Raw genomic sequence first — 14,803 nt, 5'->3', positions numbered from 1 at the left:
CAGTACTCATAATGTCACACTGTACACATAACTAATGTCACCATACAGTACTCATAATGTCACACTGTACACATAACTAATGTCACCCTACAGTACTCATAATGTCACACTGTACACATAACCAATGTCACCATACAGTACTCGTAATGTCACACTGTACACATAACTAATGTCACCATACAGTACTCGTAATGTCACACTGTACACATAACCAATGTCACCATACAGTACTCATAATGTCACACTGTACACATAACCAATGTCACCATACAGTACTCATAATGTCACACTGTACACATAACTAATGTCACCATACAGTACTCGTAATGTCACACTGTACACATAACCAATGTCACCATACAGTACTCATAATGTCACACTGTACACATAACTAATGTCACCCTACAGTACTCATAATGTCACACTGTACACATAACTAATGTCACCATACAGTACTCATAATGTCACACTGTACACATAACTAATGTCACCATACAGTACTCGTAATGTCACACTGTACACATAACCAATGTCACCATACAGTACTCGTAATGTCACACTGTACACATAACTAATGTCACCATACAGTACTCATAATGCCACACTGTACACATAACTAATGTCACCATACAGTACTCATAATGTCACACTGTACACATAACTAATGTCACCATACAGTACTCGTAATGTCACACTGTACACATAACCAATGTCACCATACAGTACTCGTAATGTCACACTGTACACATAACTAATGTCACCATACAGTACTCATAATGTCACTCTGTACACATAACTAATGTCACCATACAGTACTCATAATGTCACACTGTACACATAACTAATGTCACCATACAGTACTCGTAATGTCACACTGTACACATAACTAATGTCACCATACAGTACTCGTAATGTCACACTGTACACATAACCAATGTCACCATACAGTACTCATAATGCCACACTGTACACATAACTAATGTCACCATACAGTACTCATAATGTCACACTGTACACATAACTAATGTCACCATACAGTACTCGTAATGTCACACTGTACACATAACCAATGTCACCATACAGTACTCATAATGTCACACTGTACACATAACTAATGTCACCATACAGTACTCGTAATGTCACACTGTACACATAACCAATGTCACCATACAGTACTCATAATGTCACACTGTACACATAACTAATGTCACCCTACAGTACTCATAATGTCACACTGTACACATAACTAATGTCACCATACAGTACTCATAATGTCACACTGTACACATAACTAATGTCACCATACAGTACTCGTAATGTCACACTGTACACATAACCAATGTCACCATACAGTACTCGTAATGTCACACTGTACACATAACTAATGTCACCATACAGTACTCATAATGTCACTCTGTACACATAACTAATGTCACCATACAGTACTCATAATGTCACACTGTACACATAACTAATGTCACCATACAGTACTCATAATGTCACACTGTACACATAACTAATGTCACCATACAGTACTCATAATGTCACACTGTACATATAACTAATGTCACCATACAGTACTCGTAATGTCACACTGTACACATAACTAATGTCACCATACAGTACTCATAATGCCACACTGTACACATAACTAATGTCACCATACAGTACTCGTAATGTCACTCTGTACACATAACTAATGTCACCATACAGTACTCGTAATGTCACACTGTACACATAACTAATGTCACCATACAGTACTCATAATGTCACACTGTACACATAACTAATGTCACCATACAGTACTCATAATGTCACACTGTACACATAACTAATGTCACCATACAGTACTCGTAATGCCACACTGTACACATAACTAATGTCACCATACAGTACTCGTAATGTCACACTGTACACATAACTAATGTCACCATACAGTACTCATAATGTCACACTGTACACATAACCAATGTCACCATACAGTACTCATAATGTCACACTGTACACATAACTAATGTCACCATACAGTACTCGTAATGTCACTCTGTACACATAACTAATGTCACCATACAGTACTCGTAATGTCACACTGTACACATAACTAATGTCACCATACAGTACTCATAATGTCACACTGTACACATAACTAATGTCACCATACAGTACTCATAATGTCACACTGTACACATAACTAATGTCACCATACAGTACTCGTAATGCCACACTGTACACATAACTAATGTCACCATACAGTACTCGTAATGTCACACTGTACACATAACTAATGTCACCATACAGTACTCATAATGTCACACTGTACACATAACCAATGTCACCATACAGTACTCATAATGTCACACTGTACACATAACTAATGTCACCATACAGTACTCGTAATGTCACTCTGTACACATAACTAATGTCACCATACAGTACTCATAATGTCACACTGTACACATAACTAATGTCACCATACAGTACTCATAATGTCACACTGTACACATAACTAATGTCACCATACAGTACTCATAATGTCACACTGTACACATAACTAATGTCACCATACAGTACTCATAGTGTCACACTGTACACATAACTAATGTCACCATACAGTACTCGTAATGTCACTCTGTACACATAACTAATGTCACCATACAGTACTCGTAATGTCACACTGTACACATAACTAATGTCACCATACAGTACTCGTAATGTCACACTGTACACATAACTAATGTCACCATACAGTACTCATAGTGTCACACTGTACACATAACTAATGTCACCATACAGTACTCGTAATGTCACACTGTACACATAACTAATGTCACCATACAGTACTCATAATGTCACACTGTACATATAACTAATGTCACCATACAGTACTCGTAATGTCACACTGTACACATAACTAATGTCACCATACAGTACTCGTAATGTCACACTGTATACATAACTAATGTCACCATACAGTACTCATAATGTCACACTGTACATATAACTAATGTCACCATACAGTACTCGTAATGTCACTCTGTACACATAACTAATGTCACCATACAGTACTCGTAATGTCACACTGTACACATAACTAATGTCACCATACAGTACTCGTAATGTCACACTGTACACATAACTAATGTCACCATACAGTACTCATAATGTCACACTGTACATATAACTAATGTCACCATACAGTACTCGTAATGTCACACTGTACACATAACTAATGTCACCATACAGTACTCGTAATGTCACACTGTACACATAACTAATGTCACCATACAGTACTCATAATGTCACACTGTACACATAACTAATGTCACCATACAGTACTCGTAATGTCACACTGTACACATAACTAATGTCACCATACAGTACTCGTAATGTCACACTGTACACATAACTAATGTCACCATACAGTACTAATAATGTCACACTGTACACATAACTAATGTCACCATACAGTACTCGTAATGTCACACTGTACACATAACCAATGTCACCATACAGTACTCGTAATGTCACACTGTACACATAACTAATGTCACCATACAGTACTCATAATGTCACTCTGTACACATAACTAATGTCACCATACAGTACTCATAATGTCACACTGTACACATAACTAATGTCACCATACAGTACTCATAATGTCACACTGTACACATAACTAATGTCACCATACAGTACTCGTAATGTCACACTGTACATATAACTAATGTCACCATACAGTACTCGTAATGTCACACTGTACACATAACTAATGTCACCATACAGTACTCGTAATGTCACACTGTACACATAACTAATGTCACCATACAGTACTCGTAATGTCACACTGTACACATAACTAATGTCACCATACAGTACTCATAATGTCACACTGTACACATAACTAATGTCACCATACAGTACTAATAATGTCACACTGTACACATAACTAATGTCACCATACAGTACTCATAATGCCACACTGTACACATAACTAATGTCACCATACAGTACTCATAATGTCACACTGTACACATAACTAATGTCACCATACAGTACTCATAATGCCACACTGTACACATAACTAATGTCACCATACAGTACTCGTAATGTCACTCTGTACACATAACTAATGTCACCATACAGTACTCGTAATGTCACACTGTACACATAACTAATGTCACCATACAGTACTCATAATGTCACACTGTACACATAACTAATGTCACCATACAGTACTCATAATGTCACACTGTACACATAACTAATGTCACCATACAGTACTCGTAATGTCACACTGTACACATAACTAATGTCCCCATACAGTACTCATAATGTCACACTGTACACATAACCAATGTCACCATACAGTACTCGTAATGCCACACTGTACACATAACTAATGTCACCATACAGTACTCGTAATGCCACACTGTACACATAACTAATGTCACCATACAGTACTCGTAATGTCACACTGTACACATAACTAATGTCACCATACAGTACTCATAATGTCACACTGTACACATAACCAATGTCACCATACAGTACTCATAATGTCACACTGTACACATAACTAATGTCACCATACAGTACTCGTAATGTCACTCTGTACACATAACTAATGTCACCATACAGTACTCATAATGTCACACTGTACACATAACTAATGTCACCATACAGTACTCATAATGTCACACTGTACACATAACTAATGTCACCATACAGTACTCATAATGTCACACTGTACACATAACTAATGTCACCATACAGTACTCGTAATGTCACACTGTACACATAACTAATGTCACCATACAGTACTCGTAATGCCACACTGTACACATAACTAATGTCACCATACAGTACTCGTAATGTCACACTGTACACATAACTAATGTCACCATACAGTACTCATAATGCCACACTGTACACATAACCAATGTCACCATACAGTACTCATAATGTCACACTGTACACATAACTAATGTCACCATACAGTACTCGTAATGTCACTCTGTACACATAACTAATGTCACCATACAGTACTCATAATGTCACACTGTACACATAACTAATGTCACCATACAGTACTCATAATGTCACACTGTACACATAACTAATGTCACCATACAGTACTCATAATGTCACACTGTACATATAACTAATGTCACCATACAGTACTCATAATGTCACACTGTACACATAACTAATGTCACCATACAGTACTCATAGTGTCACACTGTACACATAACTAATGTCACCATACAGTACTCGTAATGTCACTCTGTACACATAACTAATGTCACCATACAGTACTCGTAATGTCACACTGTACACATAACTAATGTCACCATACAGTACTCGTAATGTCACACTGTACACATAACTAATGTCACCATACAGTACTCATAGTGTCACACTGTACACATAACTAATGTCACCATACAGTACTCGTAATGTCACACTGTACACATAACTAATGTCACCATACAGTACTCATAATGTCACACTGTACATATAACTAATGTCACCATACAGTACTCGTAATGTCACACTGTACACATAACTAATGTCACCATACAGTACTCGTAATGTCACACTGTATACATAACTAATGTCACCATACAGTACTCATAATGTCACACTGTACATATAACTAATGTCACCATACAGTACTCGTAATGTCACTCTGTACACATAACTAATGTCACCATACAGTACTCGTAATGTCACACTGTACACATAACTAATGTCACCATACAGTACTCATAATGTCACACTGTACATATAACTAATGTCACCATACAGTACTCGTAATGTCACACTGTACACATAACTAATGTCACCATACAGTACTCATAATGTCACACTGTACATATAACTAATGTCACCATACAGTACTCGTAATGTCACACTGTACATATAACTAATGTCACCATACAGTACTCGTAATGTCACACTGTATACATAACTAATGTCACCATACAGTACTCATAATGTCACACTGTACATATAACTAATGTCACCATACAGTACTCGTAATGTCACTCTGTACACATAACTAATGTCACCATACAGTACTCGTAATGTCACACTGTACACATAACTAATGTCACCATACAGTACTCATAATGTCACACTGTACATATAACTAATGTCACCATACAGTACTCGTAATGTCACACTGTACACATAACTAATGTCACCATACAGTACTCGTAATGTCACACTGTACACATAACTAATGTCACCATACAGTACTCATAGTGTCACACTGTACACATAACTAATGTCACCATACAGTACTCGTAATGTCACACTGTACACATAACTAATGTCACCATACAGTACTCATAATGTCACACTGTACATATAACTAATGTCACCATACAGTACTCGTAATGTCACACTGTACACATAACTAATGTCACCATACAGTACTCGTAATGTCACACTGTATACATAACTAATGTCACCATACAGTACTCATAATGTCACACTGTACATATAACTAATGTCACCATACAGTACTCGTAATGTCACTCTGTACACATAACTAATGTCACCATACAGTACTCGTAATGTCACACTGTACACATAACTAATGTCACCATACAGTACTCATAATGTCACACTGTACATATAACTAATGTCACCATACAGTACTCGTAATGTCACACTGTACACATAACTAATGTCACCATACAGTACTCATAATGTCACACTGTACATATAACTAATGTCACCATACAGTACTCGTAATGTCACACTGTACACATAACTAATGTCACCATACAGTACTCGTAATGTCACACTGTATACATAACTAATGTCACCATACAGTACTCATAATGTCACACTGTACATATAACTAATGTCACCATACAGTACTCGTAATGTCACTCTGTACACATAACTAATGTCACCATACAGTACTCGTAATGTCACACTGTACACATAACTAATGTCACCATACAGTACTCATAATGTCACACTGTACATATAACTAATGTCACCATACAGTACTCGTAATGTCACACTGTACACATAACTAATGTCACCATACAGTACTCGTAATGTCACACTGTACACATAACTAATGTCACCATACAGTACTCATAATGTCACACTGTACACATAACTAATGTCACCATACAGTACTCGTAATGTCACACTGTACACATAACTAATGTCACCATACAGTACTCGTAATGTCACACTGTACACATAACTAATGTCACCATACAGTACTAATAATGTCACACTGTACACATAACTAAGGGTACTTTCACACTAGCGTTATTCTTTACCGGCATAGAGTTCCGTCCTAGGGGCTCAATACTGGAAAAGAACTGATCAGTTTTATCCCCATGCATTCTAAATGGAGAGCAATCTGTTCAGGATGTCTTCAGTTCAGTCTTTTTGACTGTTCAGGACAGAGATAATACTGCAGCATGCTGCGTTTTTACCTCCGGCCCAAAAAACTGAACACTTGCCTGAATGCCGGATCTATTTTTTTCCATAGGAATGTATTAGTGCCGGATCCGGCATTCAAAATACCGCAATGCCAGATCCGTCTTTCCGGTCTGCGCATGCCGGATCTGTTTTTCCTGATGACATCGGAAAGACGGATCCGGTATTTCAATGCATTTGTAAGACAGATCAGGATCCTGATCAGTCTTACAAATGCCATCAGTTTGCATACGTTTTGACGGATACGGCAGGCAGTTCCGGTGACGGAACTGCTTGCCGGATCACTCTGCCGCAAGCGTGAAAGTAGCCTAATACACCATACAATACTCATGAATAATAATTTCAGATTTACACAACAATGATGCTATACAATACTCATAAATAATGTCATACTGTACCTATAACTAATGTCACCATTCAATACTCATAAATAATGATGTCATACTGTACCTATAACTAATGTCACCATTCAATACTCATAAATAAGGATGTCATACTGTACGCATAACTAATGTCACCGTACAGTACTCATAAATAATGCTGCCATACTAAGACTGCCATAGTAAGACTTAGTCAGTCTTAAAGACGGGGATCTATATTTATAATGATGTTGTGCAATTCTTCTATTATTCCTGCTAGACATTTATGAATAATGGCCCATCTGGATGTTACTAGTTGGGGGGGTGTCACTGCGCACTGGCATCACTGCTTGGATAGTGTCAGACTGTGCAGGGACACACCCTCAACTGGTAACACCCACCTGTACCTTTACTCAAACTTCTAGCAGGAATAATAAAGGAACGGCACAACATAGAGTCATAAGAACAGATGCTTCAGAATTGTTATAACATGGAGAGGGGACAGGTCCTCAGGTCCTGATTTATGAAACAAATGCAGAAATATGATTGGCTACCCGGGAAATAAACAAGGCATCTCATTGGTTCCTTGAACTTGTACATAGGTATACAGATTTTCATACAGATAAGAGTAACATTTTATATTATACAGATATAGAAGGGGCAGTTTAAAGTATAGCACCACCTCTTACTTCTATTGGCTCAAAGATATTCTTCCATTTTTTTAGGTTTGTTTTTATTTTGTGCCTGGAAACCATCAACAAGCTGCAGTTGACCCATCTAGTTATTCCTATTCTTGTCTCCATTTAGGATTTTAAAGGACTAATGGTGTCACTAATGGTGGGATGTGGCTCATTAACACCATTAACACCTTAACAACCCATATACATGAATAGTTAATGCATGTTTTGCTATTCAAACCACCCATAATAATATTTTTCAGCAGCAGTTGATGGTTTCAGTTAACAATGGGATATTTTTTTTTTTCATTATACGAAAAGTTTTTTTCATTTTAGAAAAAGTCTGTAGATTTGCAGTCTACAGTTTAGTATCAAAAAAAGTTGATTTGATCTTCAATTATGGGCCCATTGATGCTTCTACTTGATACCCCAGATTTCCCAAACGGTTTACGCAGATATTGCTTCCTGAAGAGTCAAAGTCTAAGACCTTTCTCATTGCTGACGGAGTTTTGGGCCTCTAGAAGAGTTCCTGGTTATTATATTATCAACTCAGTTTTTTGACCCCTCTCAATAGCCTTGACAAGAAATCTTACCTTTCTAAAGCTTTGTATTCAAAAGGCAGTGCTTCACATATCCATATTCTGCTGGTAGGAGACAGAGCTCAGAGAGGGGTAGCATGCCCACTCGGAATGGGGGAAACAATTGGGGAACAAATGTTACCCCTAAATTTTAAGAAATTATTAGATTCCACATGGAACAGGAAACTGGCTTTCCTTACCAAGACTTTAAACTTGGTTTCTCACCACCCCCTGAGTTATTCAATAGCTTTGGACAAGATGGTCCACATCTGGTCAGAATGCCCCGGAGCTTACATTTTAGAGATGTAGACATCTCTTTGTAAGTCTCTATAATAAACACCTCCAGGGTTACTCGTCTTGACTTTGGTATATGTGCCTTTCATTATGCAGTGTCCCAGTTGTGTATGCAGCAAAAAGATCAAAATGTGATTTTATTATGTAACGATACATTTTCCTTTAAAAATAAGTTAATAATTGGGAGGAGCTTAATGTTGACAGTGGATGCCTAGACATTGATGAGTGCAGATGCAGAGAACCAGCTTTAGAGAGAAAACCAGCCACAGAAGCAAAAGTAGAGAAAGAGACAAATGGAAAAGAATGAAAAGCATACCAGTGTCAATAGGAGGTGCGAGAAGAAACCCTGTGGAAATAAACTGCTTAAACAGAAGCTTATAGATTATGCAGTAAACATTGTCCTGATATTGAAAGGTTTCTGGCCCTGGCCAAATCTAAAAGGCAGAATTCGGATGTGTCCACTACACATCCGCACAGGAAACCTGTGGTGACAAAGTATTGTGAGTTTGGAAACCTGCAAAAAAAGGTGCAGAGCTTAGTCTGACATTGAGGTCCACTTTGTGGTTGCATAGTTAAAAGTGCTTTACTCCTATTTTTGGATGCTTATACTAGAGTCAGCTAAAAAAGTGCAGTGTGAGAAGAATTGCTTTAAAGAGACATCTTGGCCTATTAAGTATTACTGCAGGCTGCAGCTGTAAGTACTGTGGAAATTGCACATTGTGAAATAACTGCCAGTCCATGCATGCTGAGAACTGGGACTAATGTACTTGAACTTGAGCCTTCAGTAAAGAATGTTTGCCGTTAACATGGCCTCCTTATTTCCTACACTGCAGCAACATCAAACTCCCCTTGCCTTGCCCCTCACAATTCATCACCCTCAAGGGCACCCTGATCCACCATCAGACAAGATAACCCCAGAACCACGTTGTACCCTGAAGGGAATAAAAGGTGCTCACTTCCTATCACTGCATGGTCCAGGGAGCGTTCGAACTGTGAGTACAACTACTCCTATGATTCACCCCACCACTGTGGCTTCCTGCAATTAGGCCACCTTGAACATTTCCTTATAACATGAAGTCTATAGAGGTTGTCCACACCACCCTTGAACTGATGGCTGCCAAATGGCAAGATACCCATGCCTTCCAGAATATATGGCATCATCTGTCTACTCGGAGGTAGCAGTGGTACCCCGACCATGGTATAATCATGGTAGATGGGGGCATGTTACAAATATTGCATTCAGAAGGTTCCGATTATTCCTCCGGGTCTCCTTTTAGTACTGTAACATTCATTCGACCTTACAGATTGGCTGTGTTTCCCCTTTATCTCATCCCGTTCAGTGTGTTTTCTCTTCTCCCATCCGACCCCTCGAGTCCCTTTCTGTTTCTCTGCCTTTGTCCTGCCACCCCCGTCCTCCCTTTTACCTGCAGTAAATGTTGACCTTGTTGCATTATTATACTGAGTTACTGTGGATCGTATCTACTATTATATATATATAGAGAGAGAGAGCCATGGCTTGAGTGTTGTTTACTTCTATATATTTTAATTGACCATAAAAACGTACAATCCACCCACCACCACCGCCCGGTTTCATCTACACGAAGCAGTGCTTCATTTTCAGTAATTTATTCCTGACCTCCATCGGGAACCACCACTTGTGAAGCTTCATGCATTATTCTAGAACTGAAGGGATAAGAAATATTACCCAATTTATTTCCTGTCTGGCCGGTAAACATGCATCCATCGTGTTTAATTACGAAGGCGTCTTAATCGAATGAACCTGTTCTATCAAGTGCAATGTGATATCCTGTGCTCTTATTGGTATGTATGTTGGAGATAGAAGATTGTGATGCTAAGGACGTTCTCTGGGGCTTTTATAAAAGGGAGCACCTGGTTCTCATGCCTTCTAAGAGGTTATGGATGTCATAATCAGGGGGGTGCTCCACTCTGGACCCCTGCAAAGCCACTAAGAAAGCACAACTCCCTAGCTCACATTCATTTAAATGCCATGTAATACCACCTTTCCCCTGAAGAGGCCGCCGCAGGTAAAATGTATGGCCTGAAGAAACTTCCCAGCCAGCTGATAGCCTGGGGATCCAGCAGTTGGTTCATTTGCTATAATCTCTTGTATCATTAAAATTGTTCTATAATTCTAGGCTTCTGGTTGCTTGATAGATATTCATTTGCACCAAGCCATAGAAATAAAAACTTTTCTGCTTAAAAAAAATTCAAAGATAAAAAATAAAAATCATCCAGGGATCTATCAAGTGAAACATAAAATCATACCCTCCAAAATCATACCCTAAGCAAAATTTATAGACATGAACATAAGGTTCTTAGTATATCTAAACATTCCTACCTAAGAAAATGATTGAAAAATACAAAGATAGAAAAGCATCATGAGAAGCATGAAATCATCCCCTCCAATACTGGAGAAAAAAAAAGACCGGGACCGCACAACCACGTGTTATACGGTACATTGTTCTTTAGCTGCTAAGCAAAATTCATTAAACATGGGGTTCTCAGTATATGTAAACCTTTCTTGCTTAAAAAATGATTGAAAAATCCAAAGATAAAAAAAATCAACCCCATTCAGAACTGTACAAAAAAGACCAGGACCGCTTGTTATGCATCGTTCTATAGCTGCTAAGCAAAATGCACACGTGTGCAGCCCGTGCTGTGGACCACTAATAGTGGTCCTCAATGCCCGGGTACCAACATGTTCTATTTTTTGCGGTGCGGAAACACAGGCCGTAATCCCACAGAAGCCATCCATAGTGCTTTCCTGGGCTTTCGCTCTGTGCCTCCGTTCCGTATCTTGCGGGTTGCAGACCCATTCAAGCGATTCAAGTTTGTGGGCCGCAATACGGGCACGGGCCACATATGTTCATGTGCATGAGCCCTTATAGACATAAACATAAGGTTCTAACTAGTATATGTTAACCTTTCCTTGTTACAAAAATTATGCAAAATCCGAAAGATAAAAAAATCAACTCCCTTAAAAACTGTAGAAAAAAAGACTGTGACCGCACCTCCACATCCATTGTTCTATAGCTGCTAAGCGAAATTCATAGACATGATCATGAGGGTCGTAGTATATGGTTTGATCCCACTCAGGGGCGTAGCTAAAGGCTCATGGGCCCTGGTGCAAGAGTTAGGCTTGGGCCCCCCTTCTCTCAGTGCTTTGTGTGTCTTCTTATGCAGCACAAGGGTCTTTGGGCCCCCTCAGGCTCCTGGGCCCGGTAGCGACTGCTACCTCTGCACCCCCCATGCGGCCATTTTTCTAATGAGTTAATAGAATACCGCCTTGGATTGCATGGGTGTGCACTGTGTCCGCATCTCAGGGCCGAGACCGGGACCCTCTTTTGATATTGTCATGCAGGGTGCATGAGAAAAGACTCGCCCATCACTGGGGCTCCAGTTCCATCATCGGGCTCCTTCTTCTCCATTTCTGGTCCCTTCCGAACCGGAAGAGTTATGTGCTGTCTACACTCACATCACTGCTGCTGGCCAAGCAGCGGCTTCAACAATGGCATGTGCAGGAACGGCACGTGACCCCTGCCACCACTGAGGACATAGACTGGCCAGCCACGTGACCCCTGCCACCACTGAGGACATAGACTGGCCAGCCACGTGACCCCTGCCACCACTGAGGACATAGACTGGCCAGCACCAGTGACCTGCGGGTAGACGGCATAAAAACTTCTGGTTAAGGGGGGACCAAAAGTGGAGGAATAGGGAACCCGATGCTAGAACTGGAGCCCCGGCGATAGGGAAATCTTTTTTTTTTTTTTTTTTAAATCCTTGAACCCTGCCTGACAATATCAAAAGATGTTCCCAGTCTCAGAGAACCCCATAATATTCAATACATTGATTCATAAAAATGGTTTCTGTTGACGGGTCCTGCTCCTTTATGGTTTCCTTTTTATAAACTATGTAGGAACACTCCTGTTCCAAACCTCTGGGGTTGTTTCCGCAGCATGGATTTCTGCAGACATTTCAATGAATGGAACCGTGGCAGCAATTTCTGCAACAAATCTGCCGCGTGTGAACATACCCTAATCGTGTAGGATTAAAGAGCCTAGAGCTGATAACACGCCGGCGAGCTCCTACCATTTAACACCGCACAACTGTCTACAATTTTGCCATCTGCTCGGTTTGCAGATTCTGTGTCCCAGCACAGATTAAGTGATGTTCCATGCTCCCGCTCCAGTGTCCACACCTGTTGCCTTACCTCACTCAGCCGGTCGCGCGAGCACTTCAGTAATCCTAGGTCAGCCACTTCCTTGGCCGGTCCCTGTCTTTACGGAGAAATAAGTCAATGGAACTAAAGTCTGCTCCTGCTGCATAGCAACATTGACCAGGCTTGAGAGGCAGGGGCAGCTGTTAGAGCAGCCTTCGGCTACCTGCGGTTGTCGCTTTCCCAGTCAGACCCCCAGCTTTTCCTGCTGTCCTCCTCCTTGTCCCACTTTGCCGTCCTTCCTTCTGGTTTAGTATGTTGTGACGCTTCAAGGGGGAGAAGAAAAAAAAAATCTCCCTGTCAAGTCTTTAAAAATAAGTGACAAACCACGGGAGTTCAAGGCTTTTAATTCATTAGTCCTGACCGACTTAAAATACAAACAGACTGACTTCACCGGGCAGGAATGTTTACAGCCCGAACCAATCAGCGGCCGCGTCTATTCCAGCTAGCTGGCAAAGATAGAGCGACTACACTCAGCAGAACTGTCTGGGGCGGCCGTCACTCAGGGATGACATAGTCAGCTTGGACAGAGTGCAGACAGGTTACCAGAAAAGTCCCAAGTGCCAACACGTTACCAGTACCCCCCCCCCCCCCCCCCATATACAAACACATAGAGATAAGAACCGCGATTACACCGCAGTGATCCGTACTTGTCACAGTCTTCATCTAACAACATCCATAGTGACACAGTCAGTGATAGAAGGACGGGTGCAGCTGGGTGGGATGGAGACAAAGATCATCTGCAGCTAGTTGAAAGTATCTAGATAAATTATCTCTCTATCTATCATCTATCTACTGTATTTATCTATATATCTATCTATATCTACCGTATCTATCCATCTATCTATCTATCTATCTATCTATCTATCTATCTATCTATACATCTATCTATCTATCCATCTATCTATCCCATCTATTGTAGCCACTAGGTGGAGCTCAGTGCAAAGAGATAAATGGTAAGTATATAAACGCCTATGCACTGAGCTCCCCCTACTGGTGGCAGCAGGCAAATAGGTTTTGTAATAGAGGAGAAGCAGATTTATCAGATTATTGAGAAGATTTTGAAATATGGTGATCAGAATGAACAACATAGTTGTGAAGCACCTGTTCCAATTTTTCTGCTATAGAATAATAATAATCTTTATTTATATAGCGCTATCACAGAGGCGGACATACCGCCTG

General features: G+C 39.9%; 1 protein-coding gene across 1 annotated transcript in view; it reads right to left on the bottom strand.

Moving 5' to 3' along the window:
• The window catches only part of MAP3K7CL (MAP3K7 C-terminal like), a 51,851-nt gene extending 37,895 nt beyond the window's left edge, over window positions 1–13,956 (bottom strand). Inside the window, exon 1 of the mRNA XM_040421763.1 lies at window positions 13,616–13,956. The gene's annotated coding sequence lies outside the window, so the exon portion shown is untranslated. The remainder of the gene's footprint in view (window positions 1–13,615) is intronic.
• Window positions 13,957–14,803: the final 847 nt, after the last annotated feature.

Source organism: Bufo bufo, chromosome 3 (assembly GCF_905171765.1).
Source record: "Bufo bufo chromosome 3, aBufBuf1.1, whole genome shotgun sequence".
In the NCBI taxonomy this organism is placed as follows: Eukaryota; Metazoa; Chordata; class Amphibia; order Anura; family Bufonidae; genus Bufo; species Bufo bufo.
The sequence above is the reverse complement of the archived record's forward strand: the minus strand, read 5'-3'. Positions and strand labels throughout refer to the sequence as shown.